Below are 12,054 nucleotides of genomic sequence, written 5' to 3'. Positions count from 1 at the left end.
ACAATTTAAAAATACATCTTTTGGCAATGTTGGTTTTTAGATTGTATAGAAAATAAGCATTTTCTTGCCTAACCATTCTGTGCTTTTGCCTGTTTGTGTAATCCACGTCTGGGTCAGACTGACAGTTGGGCTGTTTGTTAATTCCTTCTAGACAGTGAAACAAAGGGAGCTGGAGAGTGTCCAGCATATCATGATGAGTCTCCTGGGCTAAAGTGGGGAGGGAGGAGCTGACACCTGCATCTGAAAGGGCTGTGCTTGTCCTCACACAATGAAGTCTAAGACCCCCTGGTGTGTGTCTGGGGTCAGGCCTGGGCAAGGCAGGATCTTGTAAACAACAGAGACTTTCCTTTGAAGTTTTCCTATGACAAAGGCAGAAATGGGTAAAAGTAGTGGATCCAAAACTCCAGACTTTTAGAACACTTCTGGATCAAGAGGAACCTCTGTCACGGAGAAGAGCTGAAGAGCTGGAGGAGAAGTACTGCCCCTTTGCTCTGTGTGCTTTGCTGGATTGGCCTGCAGTTGCTGCTTCTGTCTTAGAAAGGACAAAGAATGGACTTTGCTTTGTATCCTGCTTGTAAAGTTTTTCCTAAGGCTTGGACTGAGTTTGTCTCCTGTTGAGAAGTCTGAGGGACAGCAAAGGCTTCATCTACTAGCCTCTGAGTTCACTTGCTGTGGACCCTAACTTGGCAGGTGGTGCCTATCCAGTTTCTGGGCCCTTGGCCGTGAAAGCTTGGGAGTGAAAGTTTGTTGAAAATCAAGAAAAATCAAGTGCAGCAATGCCGGACGAAACCCGGACTGACGCTCCTGCCTGACCCTGCCATGTCACCTGCAACTGAAGCCGTGACTCCCGCTGGAGTGTGACAGCCCTGCTGACTTCCTGTGATTTCATGAGTCCTGAGTGCCGTGTCACTGATGTTTGTGACACCCCACTCGTCCGCAGCACCTGCAGGCCCATGGTGTGACCGTGACCCCGTGTGGTCACCCCACCACATCTTGACCCACTGGAGCATAAGGAACAGACACTTCGCACCGACGCTGCCTCATCTCTACTGTTCCACTGCAAAGACACGAAGTTTTGCCCCGACGCCTCAGCTCTACTGCTCTGCAGCACCGGCCCCGATACCACAGCAGATCCAGCGACCCGTCGCTTCCCTGACTCATTGCATCCACTTGTTTCCTTGGTGTCAGAAGGTACTGTACCTAGGGTTCCGTGAGACTCTGTGACCAGCACCATTGGCATCAGATTGTTGGGAATGACTCTGTCAAGATACCCTGATAACACCATCTTGAAGGATTTGTGTTTGTAAGTACTATATTTAAGTTTAATCTTTGAAAATTCATAACTTTGCTTGCATATGTTGGATTTTTGTTGTTTTGGTCTTGTTTTAGTCAGATAAATATTGACTATTTGTCTAAACTGGTGTTGCATGCTTTTCTGGTGTTTCCACTGTGTTACTTTACATGTTGGTACAAATACTGTACACATTGCCTCAGAAATAAGCCTGACTGCTTCTGCCAAGCTACCAAGGGGGTGAGGAGTGGTTATCTGAGCTGTGTATTTCCATTACCCTGATTAGAGTGAGGATCACTGTTTGGACAGAGTGCAAACTGACTGCCATTCAGGGACCCCCATTTCTAACACTTATAAACAATATTTTGTTTGTCCATTTTGCCTATGATACTTACTTGTGCACTATACCATTCATGTTTTCCAGCAAAGAAAGGGATCTGCTTAGATTATAATTAACACGTGAATAATGTACCACATATAAAATAGTGAGCGTCCCCTCCCACAGACATTTATCATATCTCACATACCTATGTCATATGTGATGCAGACATGTGTAAAAGATAAATGAAATTAAGAATCACTGAAACATAGGCCCTCATTAATAACATGGTGGGATAGCCCGACACCGACCATGCTGACGGTCGATGGAAGACCACCAGTGGCGGCAGCAGGCATCCCGCCATATTCTAATGCATGGAGCCTCACCACCATTGATGGTGGTGAGGCCCGCCATGCGCCATCCTGGTGGTCGGTGCCGCTGGTGTATGCTGCTCCACCATCACACCACGGAAGTCCAGGCACCGCCACGCCTATAATGGTGCAGTCATAGGCGTGGTGGTGTATGGAGGCGTGGCGATGCCAGCGGAACAGCATCAAAGGAGCCCGTTCCCTCCCAGAGCAGCACCACGGATTAGGTAAGTGCTGTCCGGAAGGGAAGAGGGGAGGGTGTGTATGTGTTGAGTGTGTTAGTGCATAGGGGTGTGCGTGTGTGTTTGCGAAGGGGGGATGTGTGCCTGCATGTATGAATACGTGTGTACATGTAGGAATATAGGTGCATGTGGATGTGGAGGTTTGGGGGGGACCTGTATGGTGGAGGGTGGGATGAGAATTCCTGTCACCCGTATGCTTTCTGCCAGGGATTACCTGGCGGGTTATCCCGCCAGGAAATCCCTGGTGGAAATGGGAACATTATCCTACCGCCGGTCCAGCCTCCACTGCCGGGTTGAAAGTGCCTACCGTCAGCCCAACCGTTGATTCTGGCCTGGCGGTGGGTAGTAGTGAACTACTACTGTGTGCAGAATATGGCTGTCTGAACGCAATAAAAGAAGAAAGCACCCCAACTTCATGTTATGGGTTCCAGAATGACCAGAATCCCCGTTGAGCCCTGAATACAGAGCTGAACACAAAAAAGACAAAACCAGACAGAAAAAAAAAATACATATACAAACAAGAAATAATCAAATACAATTTATTGAATAATATCTGGATAATAAATATAATATCTGATCGATTAATGAAAAAATAGCAAAACTGACTGAAAAGACAAGATTAAAGCCACCCTCTATATTAAAAACCAAAAGAAATTCACAATCATAATAGCTCAATCACACTCTAAAAACACACCTGAGTACCAAGAAAAATCAAACAAAAAACGAAGAACAGCAATGTTTCTCCTAGTGATATTAATCAGAATTATAAACTGTAAATCAAGTAAAGAGACAAAAAAAACAATATTCCTTTTATGTATTGATGTAAAGTCTCTTAGATTAATTGATTTTATAATTATGGTGGAACATCCATCCAATCTATAATCTTGGTCCCAGTGTGTAGGTGCCGACCTAAACAGGACACTCACCTTCATCAGGGCACACAGCTGATTTAAATATCAATAATGATCCGGGGGGGGACAATTGCAATTCTCATTTAAATACTTGGGAAGCTCTTAAAGCTCCATTATAGATGTAACAAATATGGGTTTAGGGATCTCCTACTGAAGGGACTTGCAATATCTAAACCTTATTTCAATTCCTTTATTGTCGATGAAATACCGCGTGTAATTCTCTCGAGGTACTTGTATATACATAGGAGAGGTGTTATTCAGTCACGAAGACAAGTCAAATTAACCTGGCCTGCTTCCACGTTATGTGCCAGAATATATTGATATTGAGGGCCCCATTGTTAAGAATGTTGCTGCGTGGGTCTAAATCCCCATAGAATTAGAAAAGATGGCTGTCTGAACTGCCATGCCGTTTTCGGTAATGACCGCCAAAACCGGATTGGCGGTCATTACCGCCATGTTCATGATGAGGGCCATAGTATTCCTCTAGTTTTAAATAGTGAAGAGTACAGGAGTGATGTACATGTAGTTATAGAACTGGACCAAATTGGAATAGGTCTCAGTCCCAAGAAACAGAAGAGATTGAGTAAAAACCTATCGAGTTGTCAGTTGAGTAAAGAAACTGTATTCAGACATTGATATGCTGCATTTGGCATGTTCTAGGTCGGGGGATATAAAAGCTGATGGAAGCAATCAGTGATTCTTTCATCTATTGTTCCCTTCTTTAAAAAGAGAGTTTGACAACAGGCAAGTATCTGCCCTTCAGGGCCGATGGTGTCAATAGGGACCTAAAATTAGGTAAAAGATGAATACACCCATCTATCAACATACATATATCCAATCCCTTGAGCTGTTCTGTGGTTGGGAGATGGGATATATGTAGTGTGACTTGCAGTGGATATGGATTCACAGCTTTTATACACTAGAGTGTGCATGCCGTTAACACATGTGAAATGGATTTTTCACATTACTGTCATACTTAACGAGTATCTTTAACCCCTCACATGCCGGGGACGAGCTGGTCTCATCCAGGCACACGGTTGCCGTGTGCCTGGGACGAGACCAGCTCGTCCTGCAACGGGCCCACGGGGAAGCGCTAGCACTCCCCCCGTAAATCCCCCACTCACACCCCTCTGTCAGGGATGAAAGGGGAATTGCTTCCCCTTTCACCCCCGAAAGCCCCACCCTTCCAGTGGCATCTGATGACGTCAGCGCGCAAATTGCGCGCTAACCTCATCAGAGGTCACCTCAGATCCCGGAAGAAAAATGCTTTTGCATTTCTCTTCCTACGGGAGGTGGGGTGGGAGAAAAAAAAAAGGAAAGGAAAGGAAAGACCTTTCCTTTCCTTTCTTGTCTCTCACAGCGTTTCTGCTGCCCGATGCCAAATTTGCCAAATTTTGAGGTTTGCAAAGGATTCTGGGTAACAGAACCTGGTGAGAGCCCCACAAGTCACCCCATCTTCAATCCCCCTAGGTCTTTAGTTTTCAGAAATGCACAGGTTTGGTAGGTTTCCATAGGTGCCGGCTGAGCTAGAGGCCAAAATCTACAGTTAGGCACTTTCCAAAAAACACCTCTGTTTTCTTTGGAAAAATGTGATGTGCCCACGTTGTGTTTTGGGGCATTTCCTGTCGCAGGCGCTAGGCCTACCCACACAAGTGAGGTACCATTTTTATTGGGAGACTTGGGGGAACATAGAATAGCAAAACAAGTGTTATTGCCCCTTGTCTTTCTCCACATTTTTTTCTTCCAAATATAAGACAGTGTGTAAAAAAGATGTCTATTTGAGAAATGCCCTGTAATTCACATGCTAGTATAGGCACCCAAGAATTCAGAGATGTGCAAATAACCACTGCTCCTCAACACCTTACGTTGTGCCCATTTTGGAAATACAAAGGTTTTCTTGATACCTATTTTTCGCTCTTTATATTTCAGGAAGTGAATTGCTGTATACCCGGTGTAGAATGAAAACCCACTGCAAGGTGCACCTCATTTATTGGCCCTGGGTACCTAGGGTTCTTAATGAACCTACAAGCCCTATATATTCCCACAACCAGAATAGTCCAGCAGATGTAAAGGTATATTGCTTTAAAAAATCTGACATTGCAGGAAAAAGTTACAGAGTAAAACATAGAGAAAAATGGCTGTTTTTTTCACCTAAATTTCAATATTATTTTATTTCAGTTGTTATTTTCTGTAGGAAACCTTTGTAGGATCTACACAAATTACCCATTGCTGAATTCCGAATTGTGTCTACTTTTCAGAAATGTTTAGGTTTCTTGGATCCAGCATTGGTTTCACACTCATTTCTGTCACTGACTGGAAGGAGGCTGAAAGCACAAAAAAATCGCAAAAATGGGGTGTGTCGCAGTAAAATACCAAAATTGTGTTGAAAAATTGGGTTTTCTCATTCAAGTCTGCATGTTCGTGAAAGCTGCAAAGCTAGTGATTTTAGCACCGTAAACCATTTGTTGATGCCATTTTCAGGGAAAAAACCACAAGCATTCTTCTGCAGCCCTTTTTTCCCATTTCACTTTCACATAGCTTTATTCGGTTACTTTCAACCATAAAAGCAAACAACCAACAATTGAATAAAAAAAGAAAAAGAAGTTTAGTTAAAAAAAGGGATAAGAATAAAATAGAATAACATATGTTCAACCTTAAAACACATAAAATTGCATTCCATCAAGAATGCGCCTGACCCCCTAATATCTGTCATTTAGATTAAACATAGGGTTTTATTTCAGTCTTAGGTGCATAGTTAAAATTTAGCAGCTAAAATAATTTGTTCCTAATCATAATTTTTTCCCCAGGGTACTGATACGAATATGCCAAGCAGCTACAATATACTTGCTAACCGCACAAGATAAAGAGAGGGAAGTATCCCTCATCATGATCCTCAAGGCAGCCATACAGTGCCTTATCCCCATATTTCTACACACAGGTCGTAACCACTTCCGTCGCGCAGTCATATATGCAGGGCATATAAACATAAAATGTACAATAGATTCAGAAGTGTGATTACAACTAGGACAGGGATCAGATCTTGTAATCAGACTCCGTGTACTACCATAAGATTTAAGAGGCAGGCAACCATATCTGAACTGAATGTATAAACTCTTACTTAATGGATCAAGAATTGTATCCATAAATGGTTCCAGATACGGATACCATTTGAAGTAAAAAAAATGTGAGGTCAATCTGCCGTGTGTTGAGCACATCAGGTAGTTTTCCCTGACATATATCCAGTAAACAGTTTTCAAATGGTTCTTCTGATCCTTCCTTATACTTTCTGGATGGATCCAAAACTCACTAAGACCCAATCTATAAAACCATTTTGAGATGTGATTAAACCAAGGAATGGTAAGAACATTTGGTCTATCTAGAATGTCTTGAATAGACTCCTTATATGTGGATAGCTCAGGGGTGGTCCATACACGGACCCAGAAAAGCAATGGTCGTAGGGCAATTACATCTGAGATGCATGACAGGCCAAGGTCCCAGAACATTGGCAGCAGTGGGGTATTACGAGGACAAGACAAAGTTGACCTTACAAAGTTGTTTTCCCCCACTGCCAACTTGCCAGTGTTCGAGGACCCCCAGATTTCTGCCCCATAGACCGCAGCACTCTGGGGCATATTTATACTCCGTTTGCGCCGAAATTGCGTCTTTTTTTTTACGCAATTTCGATGCAAAACTAACTCCATATTTATACTTTGGCGTTAGACGCGTCTAGCGCCAAAGTCCATGGAGTTAGCGTCATTTTTTAGTGTGGACACCTACTTTGCGTTAATTATATGCAAGGTAGGCGTTCCCGTCTAAAAAATCGACTCCGAGGCATGTGCGTCGGATTTATACATCCGGGCAAAAATCACGCCCGGGAGTGGGCGGGTCAAAAAAAATGACGTACGGCCGCTTTTGCGCTGTTTTTTAGCGCCTGCAAAAGGCAGGCGTTAAGGGACCTGTGGGCTCTGAAGGAGCCCAGAGGTGCCCTCCCATGCCCCCAGGGACACCCCCTCAATCAATCAATCAATCGCATTTATAAAGCGCGCTACTCACCCATAAAGGGTCTCAAGGCGCTGGAGGGGGGTGGGGGGGTCAGTGCTCGAAGAGCCAGGTCTTGAGCTGCCTTCTGAAGGAGAGGTGGTCAGGTATGGCGCGAAGGTGGCTGGGCATAGAGTTCCAGGTTTTCGCTGCTAGGAAAGAGAAGGATCTTCCTCCGGCGGTGGCTTTGCGGATGCGGGGTACGGCTGCCAGGGCCTGTCCGGTCGAGCATAGAGTGCGCGGAGGGGTGTAGAAGGAGATGCGGTTGTTGATGATTTTGGGTCCGAGGTCGTGGAGGGCTTTGTGTGCGTGGGTGAGGAGTCGGAAGGTGATCCTCTTGTTGACTGGGAGCCAATGAAGTCTCTTCAGGTGTCCGGAAATGTGGTGGTGGCGGGGTATGTCCAGGATGAGTCGTGCTGCAGCATTCTGGATCCGTTGTAGTTTCCTCTGCAGCTTGGTGGTGATGCCGACGTATAGGGTGTTCCCGTAGTCCAGGCGGCTGGTGACGAGGGCGTGGGTGACGGTCTTCCTGGTGTCGGTGGGGATCCAGCGGAAGATCTTGCGGAGCATGCGGAGGGTGTTGAAGCATGCCGAGGTCACCGAGTTGACCTGTCTGGTCATGGAGAGGGATGAGTCCAGGATGAAGCCGAGGTTGCGTGCGTGGTCGGTGGGTTGAGGAGTGCTGCCTAGGGCGGGGGGCCACCAGGAGTCGTCCCATGCGGCGGGAGTAGGGCCGAGGATGAGGACCTCCGTCTTATCTGTGTTCAGTTTCACCCGGCTGTCTGTCATCCAGTTCGCTACTTTCTTCATTCCTTCGTGTAGTCTGGTCCTAGCTGAGGTGGGGTTGTTTGTGAGGGATAAGATGAGCTGGTTGTCGTCGGCGTAGGATATGAGGTCGAGTCCGTGTTTGCGTGCGATGTTCGCCAGGGGGGTCATGTAGACGTTGAAGAGAGTGGGGCTGAGGGAGGATCCTTGGGGTACACCGCAGATGATCTCCATGGCTGTGGATCTGAAGGGGGGCAGGCGGACTCTCTGAGTCCTTCCGGAGAGGAAGGAGACGATCCATTCCAGGGCCTTGCCTCTGATGCCGGCGTTGCTGAGGCGGTGTATCAGGGTGCGGTGGCAGACCGTGTTGAAGGCTGCAGAGAGGTCCAGGAGTATGAGGGCCACGGTTTCTCCCTTGTCGGTCAGGGCTCGGATGTCGTCCGTGGCTGCGATGAGGGCGGTTTCGGTGCCTTGGTTGGCCCTGAAACCGAACTGTATGGGGTCAAGGGAGTCGTTGGTTTCCAGGGCGGTGGTGAGTTGAGCGTTGACGATTTTCTCAATCACTTTGGCGGGGAATGGTAGGAGAGAGATGGGCCGGAAGTTTTTGAGTTCGGTGGGGTCTGCTGTAGGTTTCTTTAGGAGGGCGTTGAGCTCTGCATGTTTCCAGCTCTCCGGGAAGGTGGCGGCGGTGAGGGAGGCGTTGATGACGTCTCGGAGGTGCAGTGCGATGATGTTGTCGACCTTGTTGTAGATGTGGTGCGGGCAGGGGTCTGATGGGGATCCGGAGTGGATCGAGTTCATGACGCGGGTGGTCTCCTTGGTGGTGGTAGGGCTCCAGGTGAGGATGGTGGTGATGTCGGTGGCGGGTTCCGGGTGGGTGTTTGCGTTGGCGGTCGGGAAGCTGTTGTATATGTCGATGATCTTGTGGTGGAAGAAGGTTGCGAGGGAGTCGCAGAGGTCCTGTGAGGGGGGGAATGGGGTTGTTTTCTGCGTCCGGGTTGGAGAGCTCTTTGACGATGCCAAATAGTTCCTTGCTGTTGTGGGCGTTGTTGTCAAGTCTGTTCCGGTAGGCTGTTTTTCGTGCGGCGCGGAGGTGTTGGTAGTGTTGCGGGTGGCGTCCTTGAGAGCTGACATGTTCTCTTCGGTCTGGTTGAGGCGCCACGCCTTCTCACGGGCGCGGCATTCTTTCTTGGAGTTCTTGAGGTCGGGGTGAACCAGGAGTTTTTCTTGTGGTTGTTGGTGTTAGCTTGAGTCTTCAGGGGGGCCAGGAGGTTGGCGCAGTCGGAGATCCAGCTTGTGAGGTTGTTGGCAGCTTCGTTTGGGTCGGTGGTGCTGGTGGGTTGGTTCTGGGAGAGGGTTGATGCGAGCTGTTCAGTGGTGATACGATTCCAGTGTCTTCTTGATGGTTGCTGGGTGTGGTGAAGCACGGTGGTCTTCTTGAAGCTGAAGTGGACACAGCTGGGGTCCGACCAGGTGAGTTCGGTGGCGTGGCTGACGGTGATGTGTTTGCTGGAGGAGAAGATGGGGTCGAGCGTGTGTCCGGCGTGGTGGGTGGGTGTGTTGACTAGTTGTTTCAGTCCCAGGTTGGCGAGGTTGTCCAGTAGGGCGGTGGTGTTTTTGTCGGTGAGGTTCTCCAGGTGAAAGTTGAGGTCTCCTAGGAGGATGTAGTCGGTGGACGAGAGTGCGTGAGGGTTGACAAAGTCTGCGATGTCTTAGCTGAACTTGGCGCGGGGTCCTGGTTGTCTGTACATGAGGGTGCCTCTGAGGGTGGTCTTGGGGTCGCTGTGGATCGTGAAGTGGAGATGTTCGGCGTCGGGGAGTGAGTCGTAGGTGTGGGTCGAGATGCGGATGGAGTTTTTGTGTGCGATGGCGATGCCTCCTCCGATGCGGTTGGTGCGGTCTTTCCGGATGATTTTGAAGCCGTCGGGGATGGCTATGGCGATGTCGGGTGCCGAGGAGGGGTTCATCCAGGTCTCGGTGAGGAAGGCGATGTCCGGGTTTGTTGAGTTGATGAGGTTCCACAGTTCGATGGCGTGCCTGTGGATGGATCGGGTGTTGACCAGGATGCAGTGGAGATTGCTTCCGGGGGGGTTGTTCTTGGCGGGAGCGGAGTGGGCCCGAAGGCAGGTGAAGCGGCAGTTGTTGCAGGTGAACGATCCGTGGGTCCGTTTCGGGGTGGCGCGGTAGCAGCCCGGCGTGCGGCCGGGGTTGAGTTTGGTGAGCGTGGTGGAGTCGTAGGTCAGGCGGGAGGCGCGGGGACCAGAGGGTCGGGCGCTGGGCGCGGTCCAGGCGCGGACGGGCGCAGACGGGCTTCCCTTAGGCGCGCCTTCGGCGCGCCAGCGGCGCACCCACTGCGCGCGGCCGCCATTTAAGGGGTAGCCGGGGAGGCGGGGTTAGCTGGGAGGCGGGAGGTGGGCGGGTAGGTGAAAAAGCGGGAAAAGCAACGGCGGGAAGCCTCGAGAATGGCGAGGAGGCCTATAAACGAAAAAGTACAGAAAAAGGTACGAAAAACAGGGAAAAAACGCGGAAAACGAGGAGAAAAAGCGGCAGAAGGACGGGGGGGACGACGGGGACACTCGGCGAAGGCAGGCACTCGGGGTACACGGAGAGAGGGGAGCGCGATCACAACAAGCAGGCAGCGAGGGGCACACACAGGCAAAACCAAGCAGGCAGACAGCAAAGGGCACACACTCGGGGTACACGGAGAGAGGGGAGCGCGATCACAACAAGCAGGCAGCGAGGGGCACACACAGGCAAAACCAAGCAGGCAGACAGCAAAGGGCACACACTCGGGGTACACTGAGAGAGGGGAGTGCGATCACAACAAGCCAATAGCAAAGGGCACACACAGGCAAAACCAAGCGGGCAGACAGCAAAAGGGAGAAGGCACACAGGTCTGGTGGCGCTGTGAGGACGGGGGAGCGACCTACCCTGGGGTCAAGGGTCGCTACCACGGCCTCACAGCGGCCACCATTTAAGGGATAGCCGGGGAGGCGACGTTAGCTGGGAGGCGGGAGGTGGGCGGGTAGGTGAAAAAGCGGGAAAAGCAACGGCGGGAAGCCTCGAGAATGGCGAGGAGGCCTATAAACGAAAAAGTACCGAAAAAGGTACGAAAAACGGAGAAAAAATGCGGAAAACGAGGAGAAAAAGCGGCGGAAGGACGGGGGGACGGCAGGGACACTCGGCGAAGGCAGGCACTCGGGGTACACGGAGAGAGGTGAGCGCGATCACAACAAGCAGGCAGCGAGGGGCACACACAGGCAAAACCAAGCAGGCAGACAGCAAAGGGCACACACTCGGGGTTCACGGAGAGAGGGGAGCGCAATCACAACAAGCAGGCAGCGAGGGGCACACACAGGCAAAACCAAGCAGGCAGACAGCAAAGGGCACACACTCGGGGTACACGGAGAGAGGGGAGCGCGATCACAACAAGCAGATAGCAAAGGGCACACACAGGCAAAACAAAGCGGGCAGACAGCAAAAGGGAGAAGGCACACAGGTCTGGTGGCGCTGTGAGGACGGGGGAGCGACCTACCCTGGGGCCCCTGTTACCCTTGCCCACTCCAGGAGGACACCCAAGGCTGGAGGGACCCATCCCAGGGACATTAAGGTAAGTTAAGGTAAGTTCAGGTAAGTATTTTTTTTTTTTTTTGTGGCATAGGGGGGCCTGATTTATGCCCCCCTACATGCCACTATGCCCAATGACCATGCCCAGGGGACAGAAGTTCCCTGGGCATGGCCATTGGGCAAGGGGGCATGACTCCTGTCTTTGCTAAGACAGGAGTCATTTCTATGGGGGTTGGGAGTCGTAAAAAATGGCGCAAATCGGGTTGAGGCGAAAAAATTGCCTCAACCTGACTTGCCCCATTTCTTGACGCCCAAGCCCCATATCCCCCTACGCCGGTGCTGCCTGGTGTACGTCGTTTTTTTTAACGCACACCAGACGGCGCCGGCGGCTAAGTCCGGCTAACGTCATTCAATAAATACGGCGCCCGCATGGCGCTTCAGAATGGCGTTAGCTGGCGCTAATTTTTTTGACGCAAAACTGCGTTGGCGCAGTTTTGCGTCAAAAAGTATAAATATGGGCCTCTGTGCCTTAGCTCGGTAGATTTTAATTGTT

This window comes from Pleurodeles waltl, chromosome 10 (genome assembly GCF_031143425.1).
Source record: "Pleurodeles waltl isolate 20211129_DDA chromosome 10, aPleWal1.hap1.20221129, whole genome shotgun sequence".
In the NCBI taxonomy this organism is placed as follows: domain Eukaryota; kingdom Metazoa; phylum Chordata; class Amphibia; order Caudata; family Salamandridae; genus Pleurodeles; species Pleurodeles waltl.
This window is presented reverse-complemented; position numbering follows the sequence as displayed.